This window comes from Oncorhynchus gorbuscha, linkage group LG24 (genome assembly GCF_021184085.1).
Source record: "Oncorhynchus gorbuscha isolate QuinsamMale2020 ecotype Even-year linkage group LG24, OgorEven_v1.0, whole genome shotgun sequence".
In the NCBI taxonomy this organism is placed as follows: domain Eukaryota; kingdom Metazoa; phylum Chordata; class Actinopteri; order Salmoniformes; family Salmonidae; genus Oncorhynchus; species Oncorhynchus gorbuscha.
Window position 1 is genome coordinate 51659694 of NC_060196.1, and position 27963 is coordinate 51687656.

The 27963-nt window shown below is 43.4% G+C and overlaps 1 pseudogene; it reads right to left on the bottom strand.

Annotated features, from left to right (window-relative positions):
- Positions 1 to 27963, bottom strand: part of LOC124012266 — a 307453-nt pseudogene that overhangs the window by 239010 nt on the left and 40480 nt on the right.

The window sequence follows — 27963 nt, forward strand, 5'->3', positions numbered from 1 at the left end:
CTCGGAGGACCTGAGCCCAAGGACCATGCCCCAGGACTACCTGACATGATGACTCCTTGCTGACCCCAGTCCACCTGGCCGTGCTGCTGCTCCAGTTTCAACTGTTCTGCCTTATTATTATTGAGCACGCTGGTCATTTATGAACATTTGAACATTTTGGCCATGTTCTGTTATAATCTCCACCCGGCACAGCCAGAAGAGGACTGGCCACCCCACATAGCCTGGTTCCTCTCTAGGTTTCTTGCTAGGTTTTGGCCTTTCTAGGGAGTTTTTCCTAGCCACCGTGCTTCTACACCTGCATTGCTTGCTGTTTGGGGTTTTAGGCTGGGTTTCTGTACAGCACTTTGAGATATCAGCTGATGTACGAAGGGCTATATAAATACATTTGATTTTATTTGATATTGGAAGAACTGTCCACATTTACTTTTTGTCAGCCAACAAGATGAGTAGGCTTAACAAACAGCAAAAGCACTAGCCTATGTCAATCTACTATCCCCCATAGCACAAAACGCAATCTATTATATTCTGTGTGAGAAATAAATATTCCAAACATAGTCTGGGACAGTTGTGGGATGCGATAGATCCCAAATGAATACAACCACTAGCATCCCAAAAACCTTTTTACGCAATGTGCCTGACGCAACAGATCAGAACATTTAGCTTAAAATGTTAATAAACTATTAGGCTATTTCTTGACATGATAAGGGCAGCAAACCGCACATTGTAGTAGGCTATAAGGGCAAAGGTACCATAAGCGGAAAACACTGTTATCAAAAGTGACCACAAATCCAATTCTGAATGTAACGGTTTTATTATAAAAGCGCATTTTTGGGGTGAAAATGTGTATTTGTATTTATTATGGATCTGCCAAGGCAGCAGCTACTCTTCCTGGGGTCCAGCAAAATTAAGGCAGTTTATACAATTTTTAAAACATTACAATACATTCACAGATTTCACAATTCACTGGGTGCCCTCAGGCCCATACTCCTCCACTACCACATATCTACTGTTGTGACACCTCGAGCACTGAGATGCAGTGCCTTAGACCACTGCGCCACTCGGGAGCCCGGAACTATGTTATTGTGTCTGTGTTTGCATGTGTCTGGGCCTATGTTTGTGTTGCTTCACGGTCCCCGCTGTTCCATAAGGTGTATTTGTATCTGTTTTTAAATCTAATTTTACTGCTTGCATCAGTTACTTGATGTGGAATAGAGTTCCATGTAGTCATGGGTCTATGTAGTACTGTGCGCCTTCCATAGTCTGTTCTTGACTTGTAGACCGTGAAGAGACCTCTGGTGGCATGTCTTGTGGGGTATCCATGGGTGTCCGAGCTGTGCCCCAATAGTTCAAACAGACAGCTCGGTGCATTCAACAACCTCTCATAAATACAAGTAGTGATGAAGTCAATCTCTCCTCCACTTTGAGGCAGGAGAGATTTACATGCATATTAGTCATATTAGCTCTCTGTGTACATCCAAAGACCAGCCGTGCATGTTTTGACCATGACAGTTTACAATCCAAGGTCACTCTAAGCAGTTTAGTCACCTCAACTTGATACATTTATTACAAGATTTAGTTGAGGTTTAGTGAATGATTTGTCCCTACCACCCACTCTGAAACAAAAAACTTCCCCAAACATGATACTCATGCGCTGCTTATATATGCCAGTTAGGCTCTACAACCCGTGTGAAGTGGATTAATGTGTTTCATTTTAAAAAGTTATTTGGCCACTTTAGTTGTGATACAAATCTTATCAAAACATATAGGCCTATGGGCTTGGCTACATAAGGTGTAGGCATTGATTCTTATACTGGGAATCATTCACAAGTGATAATATATCATTCACAAGTGATAGGCTAATATTGTCACCCATCAAACTATTCTTGATTTAATCTTTACATATACCAAATAATATGTGTGAAATTTGTTTTGATTTAGAACGGACCATTATAATGCACTTGTATCAAAACAGGGGAAGTGGGGAAAAATACATGTCCTCTATGCACTTAAATAGGGAACAGAGGACACTTTCCCCGTGTGTCACAGTTGTCATCTGGAGATAGAGAGGAGGACCAAGATGGGGTGTGGTAAGTGTTCATCATTTTAATGGGAAAACTGAACACTACAGAACAACAACGTGACAACCGTGAAGCTAATGAACAAGCGTGCTGACACAAACACTACACATAGACAATCACCCACAATGACAAAACAGGCTACCTAAATATGGTTCCCAATCAAAGACAATGACTAACACCTGCCTCTGATTGAGAACCATATCAGGCCAAACACAGAAACAGACAAACTAGACATACAACATAGAATGCCCACTCAGATCACACCCTGACGAAACAAAACATATAAACATACAAAACAAACTATGGTCAGGGCGTGACACCGTGGGTCCTTTTCATGCCAGGCAGGTAGACTATACTCCTGTTGTAAATATAAGCAATGTGCTTAATATTAGGTAAGTTGAGAAATAAATATAGTAGGTCTAGCCTATAGAAAGCTGATGGGATCCTCCTATTTTTAGCAGAAGCCATCACTCTGTTTTCTCGCGCAACTGCATAGCCTATAGAAATGTTGCGCAACATGAGATCATTGGCTCTCATGAAGTGTTTAATTAGATTTTTAATTACATTTGCATTGTCAGAGTGATTAGAGGGACAATAGAGTGCTGAGTACCAGGGACTTTGGTAGGCTGCTAATGACAAGCTGCAGGATCAGAGCTTAGAGAAGCCTAATTACCATGACTAAACCTGTCACGTGAAATTTAACTGACTTCATGACTCGTGACCGCCGGTGTTGCGGTAATATGGTCACCGCAACAGCCCTAGTCACATGCACCAAATACAATACTGAAGTATAATTACAAGCATTTCATAAGTGTCAAAGGCTTTTATTGACAATTATATATAGTTGATGCAAAGAGTCAAGATTTGCAGTGTTGACCCTTCTTCTTCAAGACCTCTGCAATCCGCCCTGGCATGCTGTCAATTAACTTCTGGCAGCCCATTCTTGCATAATCAATGCTCGGAGTTTGTCAGAATTTGTGGGTTTTTGTTTGTCCACCCACCTCTTGAGGATTGACCACAAGTTCTCAATGGGATTAAGATCTGGGGGGTTTCCTGGCCATGGACCCAAAATATCAATGTTTTGTTTCCCGAGCCACTTAGTTATCACTTTTGCCTTATGGTAGGGTGCTCCATCATGCTGGAAAAGGCATTGTTCGTCACCAAACTGTTCCGGAATGGTTGGGAGAAGTTGCTCTCGGAGAATGTGTTGGTACCATTCTTTATTCATGGCTGTGTTCTTAGGAAAAATTGTGAGTGAGCCCACTCCCTTGGCTGAGAAGCAACCCCACACATGAATGATCTCAGGATGCTTTACTGTTGGCATGACACAGGACTGATGGTAGCGCTCACCTTGTCTTCTCCGAACAAGCTTTTTTCCAGATGTCCCAAACAGTCGGAAAGAGGATTCATCAGAGAAAACAACTTTACCCCAGTCCTCAGCAGTCCAATCCCTGTACCCTTTGCAGAATATCAGTATGTCCCTGATGTTTTTCCTGGAGAGAAGTGGCTTCTTTGCTGCCCTTCTTGACACCAGGCCATCCTCCAAAAGTCTTTGCCTCACTGTGCGTGTAGATGCACTAACACCTGCCTGCTGCCATTCCTGAGCAAGCTCGGTAGTGTTGCCCCGATCCCGCAGCTGAATCGACTTTAGGAGACGGTCCTGGTGCTTGCTTGACTTTCGTGGGCGCCCTGAAGCCTTCTTCACAACAATTGAACCGCTCTCCTTGAAGTTCTTGATGATCCGATGATTTAGGTGCAATCTTACTGGCAGCAATATCCTTGCCTGTGAAGACCTTTTTGTGCTTAGCAATGATGGCGGCACGTGTTTCCTTGCAGGTAACCATGGCTGACAGAAGATGAACAATGATTCCATGCACCACCCTCCTTTTGAAGCTTCCAGTCTGTTATTCGAACTCAATCAGCATGACAGAGTGATATCCAGCCCTGTCCTCTTTAACACTCACACCTGTGTTAAAAAGAGAATCACTGACATGATGTCAGCTGGTCCTTTTGTGGCAGGGCAGAAATGCAGTGGAATTGTTTTTGGGGGATTCAGTTCATTTTTATGTCAGAGGGACTTTGCAATTAATTGCAATTCATCTGATCACTCTTCATAACATTCTGGAGTATATGCAAATTGCCATCATTCAAACTGAGGCAGCAGACTTTGTGAAAATTCATATTTGTGTCATTCTCAAAACTTTCGGCCAAGACTGTACAGGAAGTACCAGTACCAGATCAATGTGGAGCTATATACAGAAAGTACCAAATCAATGTGGAGCTATATACAGGGAGTACCAGTATCTGATTATGTGGAGCTATATACAGGGAGTACCAATACCAGATCAATGTGGAGCTACATAATAATATAATATATATATAATATATATATATTAATATATACACATAATTTCCCTTCCTCATGAGGCCATCTATTCTATGACATGCACCAGTCCCTCCTGCAGCAAAGCACCCCCACAACATGATGCTGCCACCATTCACAGTTGGGATGGAGTTCTTCGGCTTGCAAGCCTCCCCCTTTTTCCTCCAAACATAACGATGGTCATTATGGCCAAACAGTTCTATTTTTGTTTCATCAGACCAGAGGACATTTCTCCAAAAATAACATAATTTTTAGGAATTGTCCAAGCTGTTTAAAGGCACAGTCAACTTAGTGTATGTGAACTTCTGACACAGTAACACAGTAAATTATAAGTGAAACAATCTGTCTGTAAACAAGTGTTGGAAAAATTACATGTGTCATGCACAAAGTAGATGTCCTAACCGACCCTCCAAAACTATAGTTTGTTAACAAGAAATTTGTGGATTGGTTGAAAAACAAGTTTTAATGACTCCAACCTAAGTGTATGTAAACCTCCGACTTCAACTGTATATACACACACACAAAATAAAAATATCTATCTATACATACATATTTATAAACAATATATATTTTATTTTGTATTTTTTCAGACCCCCTGCAGTACGAACCCAGGTTGAGTATAAACTGCTCTAAACCCATTACTTTAAGAATGGGCTATAACTGAATATGAATCCTTTGTATACCGGTGTCTGACCTTACAATCTACAGTATCTACACAAATCTCCCTATGACAGAAGCAGGCATGAGTCCAGGATGGTCTGCCATGACAAATGGGATTCAGGGATTCATGACCATCTGAATTTCCTAGAGCTTCATCTGAACTCAGCCTCCTGTTGTTTGACCTTTAGAGAACCCTTGTACATGCATTCTAGTGGCATAACTCTTACCTCCAGCATCTCACTGAGTCTAACATCAGTCCTTTGCTGTAAAACAACAAGGAGAACAGTTAAGCATGACCATCACTATCAAGACCCAAAACAAACATTGAAACTCAATTACAAAATAAGTGCAACATTCTACAACTAAATTGTACAGTATGTTGCATGTCAATATCCTGTTTATATCTATGCATCTGTATGAGGATTTAAAGCAACATGGTGACTTGGATAGTTACCAGGGTCTTGATGGTCCTCAGTGGCTTCAGCAGCCCTGTGAGCAGCTGTATCCTCCTCTGATTGGCTAGGAGCCCCAGGCTGGCCTCAGTGAAGTCCTCCTTGGAAATACTCAGCTGCCCGGAACCAGGAAGTGACAGACATTTACAATGCTGGCACAGTTCTGTTAAGAGTAATCTCAACAGACTGACTCATTATCAAAGTCAAGATAAGTAATCTCAACTGACTGACTCAATATCAAAGTCAAGTTAGCATGCACTGATTTCATATTGTACATGCAAACAGTGGGAATGAAATTAACTGTGTCATTAAATACATGCTAACAGGAATTTACAACTCAATAATCCATTGTGGAAGATCAACAGCTTTAAGAGGGAGGGTGGGTCACATCAGAATGCTTACCACCGAGCGTTGGTGCAGATTACTGCAGCCAGCTGTAGGTTGGTTTGTAATGACGTCACCCTCTCTAACTCCTGCAGAAAACAAGAGATCTATTCACAATTCATACAACAACACAAGTTACACTTTATTTAACAGTCCATTCTTCACATGGTAAAATGTTACGGTACAATACAGAAGATACCTATTGAGTTGAATGCTAGCTGGAATAAGACTGTGTATAATAAAGGGTTACTGTAACTTTTAATGTCAGCCCACACAGTTGAATTGTATTTCATCCACTCCAGTTTCCTGTGAGCCCTATCTTTCACTAATGGGGTGAAACAGTGAGAGAACGATTCCCCCACACAAAGTATGAAATGTTCTTCTGTTCCTCCAGAGTACCCCACTGAATGAAAGAAACAAATGGAAGGATTATGTAATGGAATGAGGAAATTAGTGGTTTGGTTTTACTTGGAAAAGGCTGAACCAACAACAACCTCTCAAAGAACGAACATGCCCTCAGCTACCGGCGGATTCACAGATCTTTTTTGAAAAGCCAGCTGTCATCGCCTTGAGGTGGGAGCACACGCCAACTGACCTTATCTCAGAGTGGAAGTGGAGTCGTCGACCGACCCCAATAAAGAGGTAGCATTCAGAGAAAGACAAAACACTGTCACGTTAAAAACAACTATTTGGTGAGGAAATACGAGGTGGAAAATTGATTCAGATCAGTAGATAAAAAGAGATAAACAGAGAGCGGGCTCTTATGTCAGAACAGATGTCTAAACAAACAACCCCATTCAAACTAGATGGAAAAAGGCCTCCTGACCGGCTTGATCAGTTGACATTAGGGTTGTGCAATGTCAACCTTTATCCTATCATGATCATGTAACCATATATAACAACATTGTTATATACAATATATATATATATATATCGCCTTCTATTAGCCAACCCCAAAAAACTCTGCTAAAACGACAGTTGGGCTAATGTGCGAAATTGAAAGCAACTGGACGAATCATGAAAGATGCTGTTGAAAGCCTGGACGAATCATGACGAAAGATAATGTTGTTGAAAGCCTGGACGAATCATGATGAAAGATAATGTTGTTGAAAGCCTGGACGAATCATGATGAAAGATAATGTTGTTGAAAGCCTGGAATCATGACGAAAGATAATGTTGTTGAAAGCCTGGACGAATCGTGATGAAAGATAATGATGTTGAAAGCCTGGACGAATCATGATGAAAGATAATGTTGTTGAAAGCCTGGACGAATCATGACGAAAGATAATGATGTTGAAAGCCTGGACGAATCATGACGAAAGATAATGATGTTGAAAGCCTGGACGAATCATAATGAAAGATAATGTTGTTGAAAGCCTGGACAGATGATAAGTTCAGGCAAATCTTTTCTAATAGTCCTTTCTGGTGGAGGAGCTTTAGCATGGAGTGTGTGTGTGTGTGTGTGTGTGTGTGTGTGTGTGTGTGTGTGTGTGTGTGTGTGTGTGTGTGTGTGTGTGTGTGTGTGTGTGTGTGTGTGTGTGTGTGTGTGTGTGTGTGTGTGTGTGTGTGTGTGTGTGTGTGTGTGTGTGTGTGTGTGTGTGTGTGTGTGTGTGTGTGCGTGTGTGCGCGTGTGTGTGCGCGTGTGTGCGCGTGTGTGTGCGTGTGTGTGCGTGTGTGTTGCGCTGTGATGGAGCAGTGACTGTCTGATAAGGAACGGGCTGTCTTACCGTAGTGACATCATGGGCTGGAAAGAATTAGTCAACCACCTTAATAACTGGATAATAACTGCTTTACTTGCCTCATAAAATCATAGAACATTTGTATCTATCATAAAGCTGTGATTGAGAATTGCCTGGGCTGTATAGACTTTCATTCTTGTTATTTTTGACAACACCTTGGTAGGATAAAATTATTTGGGAAATAATCTACTGTTGCTAACTGTAAGTTATTTTAAAGCTAATGACAGGCCAATAGGAGGAATGAGGACAGGTTATTGGTCATTTAATTTTCAATCTCGTTTGGAAGGATTTTCCTGGCCTGCAGGGATAATTTCTTTCTTAATAAACTTAAACTTGTAATTTGATCTATCTCCACTCTGTCTGGCCTATATTCCTCTACTGCATTCAGTATCACATATTTATTGAAATAGACTATATCAAATAGGAATAGACACATAAATTACTCTGAAAGTCATTTCTGTGCTGCCCTGCTGCGTGCTGCCCTGCTGCATACTGCCCTGCTACCCTGCTGTGTGCTGTGTGCTGCCCTGCTGTGTGCTGCCCTGCTGTGTGCTGCCCTGCTGCCCTGCTGTGTGCTGCCCTGCTGTGTGCTGTGTGCTGCCCTGCTGTGTGCTGCCCTGCTGCCCTGCTGTGTGCTGCCCTGCTGTGTGCTGCCCTGCTGAGTGCTGCCTTGCTGTGTGCTGCCCTGCTGTGTGCTGCCCTGCTGTGTGCTGCCTTGCTGCCCTGCTATGTGCTGCCCTGCTGTGTGCTGCCCTGCTGCCCTGCTGAGTGCTGCCCTGCTGCGTACTGCCCTGCTGTGTGCTGCCCTGCTGTGTGCTGCCCTGCTGAGTGCTGCCCTGCTGCGTACTGCCCTGCTACGTACTGCCCTGCTGTGTGCTGCCCTGCTGTGTGCTGCCCTGCTGAGTGCTGCCCTGCTGAGTGCTGCCCTGCTGTGTGCTGCCCTGCTGTGTGCTGCCCTGCTGAGTGCTGCCCTGCTGTGTGCTGCCCTGCTGAGTGCTGCCCTGCTCTGCTGCGTACTGCCCTGCTACGTACTGCCCTGCTGTGTGCTGCCCTGCTGAGTGCTGCCCTGCTGAGTGCTGCCCTGCTGTGTGCTGCCCTGCTGAGTGCTGCCCTGCTGTGTGCTGCCCTGCTGTGTGCTGCCCTGCTGTGTGCTGCCCTGCTGCCCTGCTGTGTGCTGCCCTGCTGAGTGCTGCCCTGCTGTGTGCTGCCCTGCTGAGTGCTGCCCTGCTGTGTGCTGCCCTGCTGTGTGCTGCCCTGCTGTGTGCTGCCCTGCTGAGTGCTGCCCTGCTGTGTGCTGCCCTGCTGCCCTGCTGTGTGCTGCCCTGCTGAGTGCTGCCCTGCTGCGTACTGCCCTGCTGTGTGCTGCCCTGCTGTGTGCTGCCCTGCTGAGTGCTGCCCTGCTGTGTGCAGCCCTGCTGTGTGCTGCCCTGCTGCCCTGCTGCGTACTGCCCTGCTGTGTGCTGCCCTGCTGAGTGCTGCCCTGCTGTGTGCTGCCCTGCTGTGTGCTGCCCTGCTGTGTGCTGCCCTGCTGCCCTGCTGTGTGCTGCCCTGCTGAGTGCTGCCCTGCTGCGTACTGCCCTGCTACGTACTGCCCTGCTGTGTGCTGCCCTGCTGAGTGCTGCCCTGCTGTAAACTGCCCTGCTGCGTACTGCCCTGCTGCCCTGCTGTGTGCAGCCCTGCTGAGTGCTGCCCTGCTGCATACTGCCCTGCAGTGGACACAACTCAGGGTGGACACGACTCAGGCTGTACCCAAACTAACCCCTCCAACTGATTGACGCCATCAAACATCATCCAGATCCGTGTTGCCAGCAGAATCAGTCTCTGAGGCCGACTAAAGACTTCATTTTCCACCCATTTTGTCTGTATACTGCAATTCAGCTTTTAGCTGCAAATGTGTACAAGATCAAATAACCGTTACTACTATATATACAGTACTGTAGGCCATATATGTTGAGCAATAGAGTCGCAACCTTGCCTGTAGTTGAACAGTATGAATGTAGCTAGTATCTTCCGAGCAACATAAACAACATGCATTACTAATGCACCTCGGACATGCCCTTGTCTGAATGGCGGAGTGGCTCTCATGGCTCATCACTGAGTCCAGCAGAGGGGACAATAAGGTTCTGAATTTAGAACTGGAAAAAAGACACATGCCCTACACAGACTCACAGCATTAGTGAGACCGACCAGCAAGCCAAGTGCTCTCTAATACCCGGACCAGTGGCCCTAAATCCGATTGTAAAACCTGAAGCTAACTACAGCTCTTGGGTCTCACCTGCACCCCAATGGCAGCCAAGGTTAAGGCCTTAAATCCAGTAAATCATCAGAATCAGGATATTTTAAAAAACATTGTCATGCTAGGAGGTTTTCAGTGGTATCATTTGAGCCTGTGAGAGAAGCAGTGTATGTGGGACGCAGGCTAAATACAGAGAAACACCAGAAACTTCAGCATATCACACAGTGTTCTCCCCAAAAAGATGGGCACTGCGCCACATTATGGACTTGGCTGCTCCATTTTTACACACGCACACACACACGCACGCACACACACACACGCACACACACACGCAAGCACACACGCACGCCCACACGCACGCACACACACGCACATGAAATTGCTATGATAATTCTACAAAACAAAATGTCAAATTGTATTTTTTTAAATTAAATTCGCACTTATTTTGTTGTCATTTCAGGTTTTAGATTGCAGGAAATAGAAGTTGAAGGCATAACAAAAAGGCACAAATCTCTAACTCATTGTGGGGGTAGAGCTGCCCCCTGGGCCACCCCCTCCACTAACTCATTGTGGGGGTAGAGCTGCCCCCTGGGCCACCCCCTCCACTAACTCATTGTGGGGGTAGAGCTGCCCCCTGGGCCACCCCCTCCACTAACTCATTGTGGGGGTAGAGCTGCCCCCTGGGCCACCCCTCCACTAACTCATTGTGGGGTAGAGCTGCCCCCTGGGCCACCCCCTCCACTAACTCATTGTGGGGGTAGAGCTGCCCCCCACCCCCTCCACTAACTCATTGGCCACCCCTCCACTAACTCATTGTGGGGGTAGAGCTGCCCCCTGGGCCACCCCCTCCACTAACTCATTGTGGGGGTAGAGCTGCCCCCTGGGCCACCCCCTCCACTAACTCATTGTGGGGGTAGAGCTGCCCCCTGGGCCACCCCCTCCACTAACTCATTGTGGGGGTAGAGCTGCCCCCTGGGCCACCCCCTCCACTAACTCATTGTGGGGGTAGAGCTGCCCCCTGGGCCACCTCCTCCACTAACTCATTGTGGGGGTAGAGCAGCCCCCTGGGCCACCCCCTCCACTAACTCATTGTGGGGGTAGAGCTGCCCCCTGGGCCACCCCCTCCACTAACTCATCAGCACCACCTTGTTACAAAGTCCTGGAGAACCTTGCACGCACACACCTATGCTTCCTGACTGAGCAAATAGCAGCTGTTAGTGAAGTGCAGTTTGACTCATAACCAAAGTCCCCGCGGTTATATCTGCAGGGCGGGAGGGTTTAGGGTCATTAAATATTGTGTGGATGAGTGGCAGGTGGGTTTAATAAAGAGAAAACAATATCTTGAAAAAATCCATGAATGTAGCATTCTTGTGCAATTTATATCTATAGGCAAAATGTTTCATTGTTTTATGCTAACTGGCATTAGTGCGTAAGCCTAAGCTTTAGGGCCTAACTGTACACCTGCCAATTAGCCTACACGCCAACCACCATCTGTCTCCCAACGTAGGAGCATCCTTTTGTTAATGCAGAGGGAGGAGGAAGAGGCAGAGGGAGGAGGAGGAAGAGGCCGGAGGAGGAAGGACGAGGCAGAGGGAGGAGGATGTAGAGGCAGAGTGAGGAGGAGGAAGAAGAAAAAAGACAGTGAGAGAAAAGAGAAAAGCTGTGAAATGGAGAGTTGAAAATAAAGAGAATGGAGGGCCAGAAAAATCAGGTTTTGGAACGATTTAGCGAATGGGTAAAAGAGGAAGATGCAGTGAATGGTGTCGCTGTACAAATTTTACAGTCACAAGATGGGGACTTCAAATAGGCCTATGGAATGTCGAGAGCCTACTGTTTAGATGGGTTAAGTGGAAACGGAAATCTGGACACTGACTGTAGGTATATAACCTCCCATATAACCTTAATATTAACTCCTGCATTTCTTTCAGTGAAATGATGCACCAAATGTAGATTTTGCCTCGGGAAAAAGAGTGAAAAAATATGATTTCTTTCTTTGAGCATCTTGAGAGAATTTGATGGCGCAGTTAAGGAACCGTCTGTAAAGGTGCTATCTTTATCAGCCTAATAAAAGCTGATAGTCATAAAAGCTGATAGTATTTCAACCACACAAAATATGCAGAAATATTATCAGAAACTGGTTGGGTCATTTTAACAGCTTTCCATTTCTTCACAACTGGTCAAACTGTCATTTGGACATTTTGCATAGAAAGTCTTTCCCTTTTTCAGAGTTTTCCCAGGCCCCTAAACCCCTTTCCTCCCGAGCATTCCATTCATTATTCTGGAGAGCAAGGCTTCATTTAGTCTTCTAGGGCAACAAGCAACGACAAAAGAGAAGCTACATAAACTCAGCAAAAAAATACATGTCCTCTCACTATCAACTGCATTTATTTTCAGCAAACTTAACATGTGTAAATATTTGTATGAACATAACAACTGAGACATAAACTGAACAAGTTCCACAGGCATGTGACTAACAGAAATGGAATAATGTGCCCCTGAACAAAGGGTGGGGTCAAAATCAAAAGTAACAGTCAGTATCTGGCGTGGCCACCAGCTGCATTAAGTACTGCAGTGCACCTTCTCCTCATGGACTGCACCAGATCTGTCAGTTCTTGCTGTGAGATGTTACCCCACTCTTCCACCAAGGCACCTGCAAGTAAACTGACATTTCTGGGGGTAATGGCCCTAAGACTTCACCCTCCGATCCAACAGGTCCCAGACGTGCTCAATGAGATTGAGATCCGGGCACTTCGCTGGCCATGGCAGAACACTGACATTCCTGTCTTGCAGGAAATCACCCACAGAACGAGCAGTATGGCTGGTGGCATTGTCATGCTGGAGGGTCATGTCAGGATGAGCCTGCACGAAGGGTACCACATGAGGGAGGAGGATGTCTTCCCTGTAACGCACAGCGTTGAGATTCCCTGCAATGACAACAAGCTCAGTCCGATAATGCTGTGACACACCTCCCAAGACCATGACGGACCCTCCACCTCCAAATCAATCCCGCTCCAGAGTACAGGCCTCGGTGTAACGCTCATTCCTTCGACGATAAACGCGAATCTGACCATCACCCCTGTTAAGACAAAACCGCGACTCGTCAGTGAAGAGCACTTCTTGCCAGTCCTGTCTGATCCAGTGACGGTGGGTTTGTGCCCATAGGCGATGTTGTTGCCGGTGATGTCTGGTGAGGACCTGCCTTTACAACAGGTCTACGAGCCTCTCTCAGCCTATTGTGGACAGTCTGAGCACTGATGGCGGGATTGTGCGTTCCTGGTGTAACTCGGGCAGTTGTTGTTGCCATCCCGTACCTGTGATGTTCGGATGAACCGATCCTGTGCAGCTGTTGTTACATGTGGTCTGCCACTGCAAGGACGATCAGCTGTCCGTCCTGTCTTCCTGTAGCGCTGTCTTTGGCATCTCACTGTACGGGCATTGCAATTTGTTGCTCTGGCCACATCGTTCACACAGATGAGCAGGGACCATGGGCATCTTTCTTTTGGTGTTTTTCAGAGTCAGTAGAAAGGCCTCTTTAGTGTCCTAAGTTTTCATAACTTTGACCTTAATTGCCTACCGTCTGTAAGCTGTTAGTGTTCATTAATTGTTTATGGTTCATTGAACAAGCATGGGAAACAGTGTTTAAATCCTTTACAATGAAGATCTGTGAAGTTATTTGGATTTTTACGAATTACCTTTGAAAGACAGTCCTAAAAAAGGGACGTTTCGTTTTTTATTGAGTGTATATGTAATTATATACAAGTTTACTAACAAATAGCCTACTAAAATGTCAGAAATTATAAGCAGAAAAATCTCTAAATTAGGCCCCCAAAAAATATTTCACCCCCTGTACAAAAATCTTTCCGCCATCTCCAACTGTGGCCTGTAGTGTATTTAATATATTTGTAGATTAGGGTCGGGTGCGGGCCACAGATTTTCACTTTATCACATATAGTCGGGCAGTTGCGGAAGGATTATTAGCAATTGCGGGAGGGTGTGGGTGAATAAGCAGCTGACCCGTGCAGCCCCCCCCCCTCCACATACACACAGTCCATTCTCCAATCTCCCAACCAAGGAGAAGGGCAAGAGATCAAGTTGAATTCATAGTTCCAAGTAGCTAGCCACTCAATTCACCTGCTCCAAATGGCACCAACAGGGGACATAAAGCACTAATGGGAATTTTAATGGAGGGTAAGTGCTCGCACAGAAAAATTATCAAATAACCGTCCAAGTCCATTTCATTCCCTTGGCAGCATAGTATTACCTGACAATGTATTGGAGGGGAATTCATTAGGAAGCAGGCTCTGACTCTGGAACCAATCTCTTTTTCCCTGACAGTCTCTCTCTTAGACATTGGCTAGTTTGGCCACTCAATTATAGGGCTTCTGTTTTAAGTTGGCCGATAAGCATCGCAGCAGGGCAACCCCCATACCAATCAAAAAGGCAGTAACTACTCATTTGGTTGAGAATGAGTTATTTTCCTACATTAAATACATGCTTATTAATTTGGACAAATATCCTGTCTCTAATGTATTGTGTTTTGGAGAAAATGGGGGTCATAATTAGCAGTAACTGCAAAACGTTACTGTGAAACCAAGGTAAATGGCAGTAACTGAATTTACTACCTTTTAGCTTGGTTTCAACCTGCCCTTGGCTGCAGTTACTGCCTTTTACCTTGGTATCATATCACATTCTGATAGAGATACAATCGAACGTGAATGACACTGACTGACAGCTACAGACACATTGCTAATCTAGGGACACAACATCACGGCACAGAATTCCATGGGGAAAATTATGGTTGAAATTGCTCTGAAATGCCGAAACCCAGACACTGGTAAGAACAAGCTGAGATAGCTAATGAGCATAGACTAACAATGCTGCCTTCTCCCATAAGAGGAGATCAGCAATTGATACTATCTATTCATCATTACATGAATGCGGGAAAAAATTGTTTTGCCAAAATGACTTTCACCAATCCCTGTGGCCTAGATGATTATAGTGTCTGTGTGGATCAAAATTGCCATGTGAGGGTGCATTAGGACTGTACAACCACATCAATACTTGGTTTTCTTCCAGTCAATGTCCGTCCATGCAATCTAAATAAGCATTAGGGCTATTAAGAGTGCTCTTCTTATTATCTTAATATTAGATTTGAAAATAAAGATGCAAATTCAAGAGCCTTTTTGGGAGCAGGTATGAAATGAGTAGATGAACTGACGTATGACAGTGAAAATGATCATGACAATGTTTGCACGAGATAAAATCAACATTGATTATATCATATATTATAGAACATTATAGAACTGAAAAGGATTATGATCGTATGTTTGCACACCACAAAATGTCAGTATTAATTGTCATCTATGACAGAATAGAATCATTAGGATGCAAGTCCCTGTTTATTAGCGGGAGACACACAAAGGATGCAGTTTCAAATCTGTTACACTGTCAGTAATTACACTGCTCTTTTATTAATAGCATACATTAGAATTATAATAAACTAACAAATGAAAATGGCAGATATTGCTCTTTGCTTTGGTATTACCCTGCAATTTATAATATATCATGCCTAGGAGGAAGGCAGTAACTGCTGTTTAAGGGTCAAAGGTTGTGTCAGAAGTCAGGGTTAACATGATTTTTTTTAATGACTCGTAGTCAGACAGCAGATCACTTAATCGCCAATGTTCTTAGTATAATTAATTTGGCTGGACAATTATATAACATTTGAAGCAATTTTCCTCAGTTCTACACTATGAGCAGTTACTGCCTTTTTGCTTGGAAGGGCAGTTTTTACAATCCATCAAGCTGTAGAAGGGAGAAATGACATGGCAATCAATCTCACCTTAGCCTGAAACTTAAACTGACACTTCCACGGGATCCCTTTTCTCCCCTCCGACATCACACTGTTGATTAAGTACTTACTGGGGAGGATGAAACAGACATGACACATCACGGGTGAATAGCCTGGCAGTTCCTGTCCTGGTAAATGTGGCTCCTGCTGTATCGGCGTGACTGCAGGTGTCCGGGATGACGGCCTAACCACCGCCCTGACTTTTGCGTCTCCCTCCAAACCAAATCAAATTGTATTTGTCACATGCGCCGATTACTACAAGTGTAGACTTTACCGTGCAATGCTTACTTACAAGCCCTTTTCCAACAATGCAGTTAAAAAGTAAGAAGATTAACAAATAGATAAAAAGAAAATAGTAACACAATAAAATAACAAACTAAAAGAACATTAACGAGGCTAAATACTGGCTATAAACAAGGAGTACTGGTACCAAGGCATTGTACTGGGGTACGAGGTAGTTGGGGTCATTGATTGAAGTACTATGTACATGTACAGTTCCTTCCGAAATTATCCATACCCCTTGACTTATTCCACATTTTGATGTGTTACAGCCTGAATTCAAAATGGATTCAATAGCTTTTTTCCCCTCACCCATCTACACACAATAGCCCATTATGACAAAGTGAAAAGATGTTTTTAAATGTTTATCCAGATGCATTGAAAATGAAAAACAGAGATATCTAATTTATATAAGTATTCACACACCTGACTGAATACATCAACTTTGGTAGCGATTACAGCTATGTGTCTTTCTGGGTAAGTCTCTCAGCGCTTTCCACACCTGGATTGCACAATATATGCACATTATTACTTTTAATTCTTCAAGCTCTGTCAAGTTGGTTGTTGATCATTGCTAGACAGCCATTTCCTAGTCTTGACGTAGATTTTCAAGACAATTTAAGTTCAACTGTAACTTGGGGCATGCAACTCAATACTAGGAAGGTGCTCCTAATGTTTTGTACACTCAATGTATATAGCCATACAAATTATACACTGAGTATTCCAAACTTTAGGAACACCTTCCTAATATTGAGTTACACAACCCCCCTTTAGCCCTCAGAAAAGCCTAAATTCATCGGGGCGTGGACTCTACAAGGGGTCAAAAGTGTTCCACAGGGATACTGGCCCAAACCGACTCCAATGCTTCCCACAGTTGTGTCAAGTTGACTGGATGTCCTTTGGGTGGTGGACCATTCTTGATACACACAGGAAACTGTTGAGCTTGAAAAACCCAGCATCATTGCAGTTCTTGACACAAACCATTGCACCTGGCACCTACTAGCATACCCCATTCAAAAATATTGAATCTTGCCATTCACCTTTGAATGGCAAACATACACAATCCATGTCAAGGCTTAAAAATCCTTCCTTAACCTGTATCCTCCCTTTCATCTACACTGATTGAAGTGGATTTAACATGTGACATCAATAAGGGATCTTTCACCTGAATAGTGTACAGTGTACAGTATGACATGGAAAGAGCAGGTGTTCTTAATGTTTTGTATACTCAGTGTATATAATGCATACTGTAGATGTATGTGTTAGTCAAACACTAGTATTGATACAATGTTAAATGATAGGATGACCATCCATAGTTCATGATAGCTCAAGCTCAATATATGATGCTTATCAATAATATACACTGAGTATAGTAATGAGGCATAATTTATAGCCAAACATTTTGTGCTTATTCATGCTGAGACAAGGTGTCTTTCACAGATGAGCCCTGTATATACATCAATATAGGCCTACATATAAACATTCACATCAACACACAAAAAGAAAAACACAAATCATAGAAAACAACACATTCATCAGTAAAAAAAGGTTCTCAATCAGCCTTGTGAATTGCCCTAGAGGCACCAATTCATCCAACTCTAGAGAGCCTTGGAGATCATTCCACAAGTAAGAGGTAAATTTGCTCAACTCAGTGGAGAACAAAGGCATCTCCAGAGTAAGTCATCTCTGAGACCGGGTCTAGTGTCTCAAGTTAACAATGAAGTCAGGTACGGCGGAAGTTTATGTAGAGGGGCTTTACAAAAAAAACGAGTGCAATGCATCGATCTACGAGACTTCAAGAGGGCCCGCTTACTTTCTGATACAGAGTGCAGTGATGTGTACTGAACCCTATGCAGCGATGTGTACTGAACCTATGCAGTGATGTGTACTGAACCTATGCAGCGATGTGTACTGAACCCTATGCAGTGATGTGTACTGAACCCTATGCAGTGATGTGTACTGAACCTATGCAGTGATGTGTACTGAACCTATGCAGTGATGTGTACTGAACCTATGCAGCGATGTGTACTGAACCCTATGCAGTGATGTGTACTGAACCTATGCAGTGATGTGTACTGAACCTATGCAGCGATGTGTACTGAACCTATGCAGTGATGTGTACTGAACCAATGCAGTGATGTGTACTGAACCAATGCAGTGATGTGTACTGAACCTATGCAGTGATGTGTACTGAACCTATGCAGTGATGTGTACTGAACCTATGCAGTGATGTGTACTGAACCAATGCAGTGATGTGTACTGAACCTATGCAGTGATGTGTACTGAACCTATGCAGTGATGTGTACTGAACCTATCTTCTTTAATAAAGCGTAGTTCTCTATGATGACAAACTGAACCTATCTTCATTAATAAAGCGTAGTTCTCTAAAGAAGGTGACAAACTGGGTCCATTTTTCGATTGAACACGGTTCTCTATTGAGAGCGGTCAGCTGCATTCAACATAATCAATGAAAAATCTTCCAGGTAAAAAAACACACATCTTCCCAAACTGGAACACAATAGGATAATCTTCACAACAAACATAAATCACGGGTTTGACACCGCGGCAGCTGCATTCATATAGATCTTCCAGGATATTCCCAAACTGCTGGTTCCATCGGGGAAGGAGAGTATCTCATTAGTACCGAGCTGTGCAGCTGCATTCATGCTTTGTTGGGCTATAGATCCCTCTAGGTCCTTCCATTCCCAAACTGGGTCCAACGGCTTCAGTAGAGCGGCAGCTGCATTCATATAGATCAGGTATTCCCAAACTGGGTCCATCGGCTTCAGTAGAGCGGCAGCTGCATTCATATAGATCAGGTATTCCCAAACTGGGTCCATCGGCTTCAGTAGAGCGGCAGCTGCATTCATATAGATCAGGTATTCCCAAACTGGGTCCATCGGCTTCAGTAGAGCGGCAGCTGCATTCATATAGATCCGGTATTCCCAAACTGGGTCCATCGGCTTCAGTAGAGCGGCAGCTGCATTCATATAGATCAGGTATTCCCAAACTGGGTCCATCGGCTTCAGTAGAGCGGCAGCTGCATTCATATAGATCAGGTATTCCCAAACTGGGGTACAAGCAATGCCGTCAAGGGGAAGGCCAAATAAAATGTGATTGACTTTTTTTTTAACTAAAAAACATTTTGTTTACAGTTTTTTTTTCCTTCACATTTTCAAACAGTCCATTTATATTTTGCACAATGACTGGGCTATACATATGGGTGAAATGTTTTATATTATATTATATATTATTTCATTTCCCCCAAAAAAAAATTAAACCATCTAGTATTCAGCGAAATAACAACACAATGTCAAAATACAGGTAGCCTAGTCAAATAATTAACATCCAATCACATTAACCGTTACTCTCCCCCGTGAAACCTTGACTCTTGTGCAGGCTAGAAGTGTCTAACATGGTGAGCTACCGAGGGGCTAGGACAGGCAAGCCCCATACTATTGTGGAGGACTTAATTCTTCCTGCAGCCACAGATATGGCTGGGACAATGTTGGGGGGAAAGGCCAGAAAAACTATACAGACAATGTCTTCATCAAACTAAACTGTTTCATGAAGAATCAGTGACATGGCAGGAGATGTTTTGAAACAATTACTGCTTCGTATACAAGCCAGTGAATTATATGAGTTACAGCTGGATGAGTCAGACGTGGCGGGCCTGGCACAGCTCTTGGTATATGTCCGTTACATTTATGGGGGGGGGGGGGGGGTCAATTAAGGAAGACATCCTCTTCTGCAAACCAGGACAACATGAGAGGATATTTTTAAAGTACTGGACAGCTTTGTGACATCAAATGGACTTTGGTGGGCAGGATGTGTTGGTGTCTGTACTGATGGCACAAAAGCCATGACAGGGAGACATAGTGGAGTGGTAACGCGAGTGAAAGCAGTTGCTCACGACGCCACTTGGGTACACTGCAGCATCCACCAATGGAATGCCTGACAGTCTGAAAGACGTTTTGGACACTACAGTCAAAATAGTTAACTTTGTTAAAGTTTTTCACACAACTGATCTATCTGGGAGATGTTTTTTCTCGCATGAATGATCTGAATACAGGATTACAGGGACTGTCCGCAACTATATTGTCACACCCTGACCATAGTTTGCTTTGTATGTTTCTATGTTTTGGTTGGTCAGGGTGTGATAGGAGTGGGCATTCGATGTTGGATGTCTTGTTTGTCTATTTCTATGTCTGGCCTGATATGGTTCTCAATCAGAGGCAGGTGTTAGTCATTGTCTCTGATTGGGAACCATATTTAGGTAGCCTGGGTTTCACTGTGTGTTTGTGGCTGATTGTTCCTGTCTCTGTGTTTTGCACCAGATAGGGCTGTTTTGGGTTTTCCACGTTTGTTGTTTTGTTCGTTTATTCGTGTACAGTTTCTTTATTAAAGTACAATGAATAACAACCACGCTGCATTTTGGTCCGCCTCTACTTCACCTAAAGAAAACCGTTACATATATTCAATGTGCAGGACAAAATTGAAGCTATGATTAAGAAGTTGGAGCTCTTTTCTGTCTGCATTAACAAGGACAACACACAGGTCTTTCCATCATTGTAGGATTTTGTGTGTGCAAATGAACTCAAGTTTACAGACAATGTCAAATGTGATATAGTGAAGCACCCGAGTGAGCTGGGTGCGCAATTACGTAGGTACTATCCTGAAACAGATGACACAAACTGGATTCGTTATCCCTTTCATGCACTCCCTCCAGTCCACTTACTGATATCTGAACTAGAGAACCTCATTGAAATTGCAACAAGCGGCTCTGTGAAAATGGAATTGAATCAGAAGCCACAACCAGATTTCTGGATAGGGCTGTGCTCGGAGTTTCATGCATTAGCAAATCGCTCTGTTAAGACACCGATGCCCTTTGCAACCACGTACCTATGTGAGAGTAGTGGATTCTCAGCCCTCACTAGCATGAAAACTAAATACAGGCACAGACTGTGTGTCGAAAATGATTCCAATACAACATTGCAGAGTTATGTGCATCCTTTCAAGCACACCCTTCTCATTAACCTGTGGTGAGTTATTCACAATTTTCGATGAACAAATAAGGTGTTATATGTAAGATGGCTAAATAAAGAGCAAAATTATTGATGATTATAATATTATTATTTGTGCCCTGGTCCAATAAGAGCTCTTTGTCACTTCTCACAAGCCAGGTTGTGACAAAATCTCAGATTCATTCTTATGTTTAATAAATGTATTGTATAGTGTGTGTGTGGCAGGCTTACGATGGCAAAACACAACATTTGAGAGTGCGCTGACCCTGGTGCTAGATGGGATACGCAGCTGGAGTTTGAATGTTTGAAGGGGTACGGGACTATAAAACGTTTGTGAACCACTGATATAGACAATATCCCCATAGTCTAAAACCTGTATGAATGTCGACTGAATGATTTGTTTTCTGCAGTTTAATGAAAGGCATAAACTATTCCTATAGAAGAAGCCAATTTTAATTCTTAATTTCTGAACTCATCAATACGCTTTTTGAAAGATAGCTCAATCCAGATATTTATAAGCAGGGATACAATCAAAGAGGGCAGCAACCAATGTATATATGCATAAATCATCAGATACATTTTTACGTGACATGGAGAATAACATTCTTGGTTTTACCCGCATTAAGTACCAATTTGGGCTGTGGTGGTCACGAAATATCATCAGCCGGTGATTGACAATCAAATAACTGTCAGTCTCACGGTAATTGACCGTTAATTAACAATAACACATTTATCATCTCCTGGCTTCCACACATTGCCTACAAGCCATTTAAAAAAGTCTAATAAATCCATGTATTTTTAATACATTGTCAGGCTGCATGATGTGACTCTAATGATGATTTGAAAAAAGTTTCTTAAAAGGTTGGTTGTACACACTCCAATAGCCTCTCATTCACAGTTTGACAAGCACTTAATAATGCCTAGAATTTCACAGCGGCATCCCATTCATGGCCGAAATGCACCCTAAAAAATCCATGCATTTTAAGGCCTGAAGTGCTGCATCGTGCCCTTCTCCCTGAGTGTGCTGCACAATCAAAGCTCATCACTAAGCTAAGGACCCTGGGACTAAACACCTACCTCTGCAACTGGATCCTGGACTTCCTAACGGGCCATCCCCAGGTGGTAAGGGTAGGTAACAACACATCCACCACGCTGATCCTCAACACGGGGGCATGTTCAGTCCCCTCCTGTACTCCCTGTTCACTCATGACTGCATGGCCAGGCACGACTCCAACGCTATCATTAAGTTTGCTGATGACACAGCAGTGGTAGGCCTGATCACCGACAATGAGAAAGCCTATAGGGAGGAGGTCAGAAACCTGGCTGTGTGGGCCAAGGCCAACATGATCAAGACAAAGGAGATGATTGTGGACTGCAGGACCAAGCATTTTTTATTTTACCAGGCAAGTCAGTTAAGAACAAATTCTTATTTTCAATGACAGCCTAGGAACAGTGGGTTAACTGCCTGTTCAGAGGCAGAACGACAGATTTGTACCTTGTCAGCTCGGGGATTTGAACTTGCAACCTTCCCTGCACTGACTCTGAACCGGTACTCCCTGTACATTGTCTCTGAACCGGTAACCCCTGTACATTGACTCTAAACTGATACCCCCTGTACATTGACTCTAAACCGGTAGCCCCCTGTACATTGACTCTAAACTGGTACCCCCTGTACATTGACTCTAAACCGGTACCCCCCGCACATTAACTCTGAACCGGTACTCCCTGTACATAATTACCTCGACACCGGTGCCCCCTGTACATTGACACTGAACCTGTACCCCCTGTACACTGACTCTGAACCGGTACCCCCTGTACATTGACTCTGAACCGGTACCCCCTGTACATTGACTCTAAACCGGTACCCCCTGTACATTGACTCTGAACCGGTATCCCCTGTACATTGACTCTGAACCGGTACCCCCTGTACATAGACTCTGAACTGGTACCCCCTGTACATTGACTCTGAACCAGTACATTGACTCTGAACCGGTACCCCCTGTAAATTGACTCTCAACCGGTACCTCTCTGAACCAGTGCCCCCTGTACATTGACTCTGAACCGGTACCCCCTGTAAATTTACTCTCAACCGGTACCCCCTGTACATTGACTCTGAACCAGTGCCCCCTGTACATTGACTCTGAACCGGTACCCCCTGTAAATTGACTCTCAACCGGTACCCCCTGTACATAGCCCCTATTGTTATTTACTGCTGTCCCTTGATGACTTTTTTTAGGGATATTCTTGAAACTGCATTGTTGGTTAAGGGCTTGTCAGTAAGCATTTCACTGTAAGGTCTACATCTGTTGTATTCGGAGCATGTGACAAATACAATTTGATTTGATTTGATATGATTCTAACAAAAATTTGCAAAAATAAGTCATTGTTTCTTATGCTGGGCATCATTCACAAGTGATAATATATCATTCACAAGTGATAATATATCATTCACAAGCTAATATTGTCACCCATCAGACTATTATTGATTTGATATCATATTTACATATACTGAATAATATACAGTATGTGTGACATTTGTTTTGATTTAGAATGGACCGTTATCATGCACCTGTCTGGAAACAGGGGCAGCGGGAGAAAATACATGTTATCTATGCACTTAAATAGCAAATGGACGGTTTTCCCCATGGTTTATTTTCATGCCTGCCAGGTAGACCATACTCCTGTTGTAAATATTTGCTTAATATTAGCACAGTTGAGAAATAAATATAGTAGGCCTAGCCTATAGTAAGCTGATGGGAACCTCTTCTTTTTAGTAGAGGCCATCACTCTGTTTTCTCCCACAATTGCATAGCCTATGGAAATGTTGTGCAACATGAGCTCATGGGCTCTCATGAAGTGTTTGATTAGATTTTCAAAGTATTTGCATTGATGTCAGAGTGATTAGAGGGATAATAGAGTGCTGAGTACCAGGCAGTTAGCAAGTTTGTTATTAACGACCAGCAGCAGCATCAGAGCTTGGAGAAGCCTAATTACCGTGACTAAATGGTCATGTGGAATTTGCCTGCCTTCATGACTCGTGACCGCCAGCGTGGCGGTAATATGGTCACCTCAACAGCCCTAGTGCCAATTTCAGTTTAACAAAGACGTTATTTAATTAAAGCATTGAATGCAGCAAGAGAAAGATATGTTGTCACATCCATCTAATTTCCCTGGGCTCGTAGTGGCCACAGGGCTGTTGGTTTAAAGGAGCGCTGATAGAACCGCACAGTATTGATCTGAATCAGACACACACTGAGAGGCTCAGAGAGGAAATGCACCGGAGAGCATCTCTGGGTGGCTTGATTGGTCTGGGAAGCTAACAAACACAAGTATGTGATGCAAAGTGATTTATTTATAGCCCTTTGTGTTAGGATTGAGAGGTAAAATAAGGGGAACATGCTGGTGGGGTTGAATACTAAATACAATAGTGGGTTGGAGTGAAACCATGCAATTACAAAGGTGATTGCTAAAGTTGATTTGCTTCTGCCCAATCCGATTATATCCCATGATATTCTATCCTCCATGATTGAGGTAGCTGCTAATGAGTACTGTAGCTTCCACTGTATAGGCATAATGTAGGGCAGAATGGAGGGGGCAGGTGTGGGTGAAGGAGGAGAGGACAGTAAGTGTAATGGCCCACATTTACCTCCTGACCTGCATCGACACACAGGGCTTTCTGCTGAAGCTCAAAACATTGAATGAAACATTTACATTCCACATCAGCTCGATCAATACTACCATTAAGCCTAATCAATTGACCATTAACAGGCTGTTCCTCAGAAAATCAAGACCCTGAGCGCTCACTGGTTATGCACCCCGACAATACCCTATAAGGGTGATTCCATGCAGCGGAAAATATTTTTGGTATCTCAGATTGTTCTGGCAATTCTCACACAGGAACTTAATTGGGGGGAAGGATGTTTAACATGCTTTTTATAATTGTATCACAAAGCATTTTTAGGCCTTTGTTAGACCTGTATATTCCTCTTGCGGTCAATATACTCCTAAATGTGTTCTCTCAAATATGGAGTATGTCTAGATTCTGAAATACACATTTTCACATCATTTTTTTCAACAAAACTACCCTTTTGGATGTAGCTTATTTTTATACATATTGTTTGTAACAATATACCCTTCCAGAGTGGGCTCTCTGGTACCTTTAATTACCCGTTTTATACAAAGAGATGTATATTCTAGCTATTTACCATTCTCAGCCCTCCTTTGGGACTGACATTCAGCAAGACACCAGCAGAGGGAGTTACCTTTGAATACATTTTTCAATTTATTGTGTTGATGGTGCTCATAAAATGCATAATACCTTCAGAATGAGCAGAGAACCCACTCTGGAAATGTCATGTACTTGTAGAGTATATTGTTCCAAGCAATATCTTAAAATGAACCCATTCAAAAAGGGTCGTTTTGAGATATTAATATTTTGAATGTTCAATAAATTAATGTGAACATTTGTATTTATACCAAAAATATTTTCCCCTCCCGCTGGTGTGTAAGACATCATGATCAGTGACATGCCTCCAAGCTTAATGCACCTTTCCCCCATCTCATGATGGCACCCTTCAACTGTCAAAAAGCCATTAGTACAAGAGATGTCATTTCACACCTAAACGCCATCACAACCTGCATACCTAATGATCCAAAGAAGATGTTTCAACTGAAGGTTTCACTTAACCCTTTACAGCCTGGCACCTACTACCATTACCCGTGCAAAGGTACTTACATTTGTCTTGCCCATTCATGCTCTGAATGGCACACATACACAATCCATGTCTCAATTGTCTCAAGGGTTAAACATCTTTCTTTAACCCGTCTCCTCCCCTTCATCTATACTGATTGAAGTGGATTTAACAAGTGACATCAATAAGGGATCTTAGCTTTCACCTGGATTCACCTGGTCAGTCTGTCATGGAAAGAGCAGGTGTCCTTAATATTTCATATACTCAGTCTATAATATAATAACATTATAGCATAGCTAGGCTATATGTAGCATAAAAAGAAGCCTATACATTATAGGGAATCTAGGATTTCAATGTTCCTTCGATGAGACAATATCTGCGTCCCAAACGGCAGCCGATTCCCTTTTATTGGTCTACTTTTAGCTAGGGCTCATAGGAGTCTGGACAATAGTAGTTCACTATATAAGGAAATAGGAATAGGATGGATAAAAGAGACAAGACAGAGAAGGAGATTAGAAACAAGCTGTGGTGACATTTCTTTAGGGACACGACACAGAAGATCCGTGTGAGTCAACCTATAGTCACGCAAGCATGCTGTCACCCCCCAACGGGTCACAATGCCCGCTGGGATCAATGGGCCAATCACAGCTGGGTAGAGGCGGGTTCAACAAAGGTTACTCGGTAGGGAACCCCTAGCAGCCCCAAAATGGCCACTGCCACCTCATGTGGAGACTAGGGAGGAGTGCACCTGTTACCAGGGCTGAGGTCCATTCCATGTCAACTTAATCAGTTCAGGATGTGACGTGCAATTCAAGTCATGACTTCAAACGTTCACACAGAAAACTAACAGGTGATTTTGTTATTCATGAAACACATTTTCGATTCAATGCGTAATTTAACTGGAATTGACCCCAACTGACTGCTAACCTAACTATGTGGGCTATCCATCCATTTGAAGGGCTCTGGTCAAAAGTACATGGGAATAGGGTGTCAATTGGGATGTGACCACAGTCTCTTGTAAGTGCTCATACATATCCACATACTAACTAAACCATTAATCTGTGGTGCACGGCCTGAGAGGTCTAAATCCCCATGGGTCTGATCAAATATGTCCCCTGTCCGACAGTGAATAGCTTAGACACGCCTCAAAGAGCTCCTATGAAGGATCAGAGATGAGCAGGAGCCTGGGATGGATACCCTCATACTCTTCTCCCTCTCTGTTTTCTCTCTCCTCTTACTCTATTTTCCTCTCCCTCCGCTCCTTTGCTGTGGCTTTGATCCAAACACTCAGGAAGTGATTACTTTATCGAGGTGGATACAGGCTCACTCTCACATCTGCCAGTAACGACAGACAATCGGCCCTGATAAGATTTATATAGATTGAGATAGCGGCTGGTACTGAACAGACGTTTTACTTATAGAGCGAACGCAGTCGGTCGTAGGATATATTCCATTGCCATGGTAACGCCGATAAATCCACATTACCTCCTTTGTTATGACTGATTGACAGTAGATATCAATCAGCGAATATAAATCACCATACTATGATAATGTGTGCAGTCAGTGTTCTGAAAGAAACGGCAAACCTAAATAAGCCTACATTTATCTGCATGAGACGAGTCATAGGGAAATTACAGAATGTGATATACTTACAAGAAAAATTTAGTCTGAAACTTAAAACATACAATGAAAAGAAAGTAGGAAGAGAGGAAGGAAAAATACAGAAAGCATACCTTGACATAGGACGGCTGTTTTTCCAGGATAAGGTCGGCAACCTTTTTGGAAACCTACAGAGAGGACGACAAGAAAAAGAAACCCAATCAGATGCTTGTAAACGCCATCCCACGTGAGAAACACACTTATCATACTATGGTAGAGCATGGAGAAAGAATAGCTGGCTTTGATGCCTGAAACTATACTATCAGTCTTTAAAGAGCGACTGCCTCTAAAATGCAACTAATCCCTTTGAAAACAGCATATGTGGTATATGAGTCTGAAACATTTATTTTAGTGTCTGAAATTGACTACAAAGTGTAAATCGGATCATTTTGGTCACAAAGTCAGTCTTATCTAAAGCGGAGTTTGGAACCTCAGTGCATCACAAGTAAATTAAGGTTGGGTTTGAATGACAATTATGTCAATAAATCATGCCCCATTTTGCCAAGCTCCATGTGCAAATCGCCCCT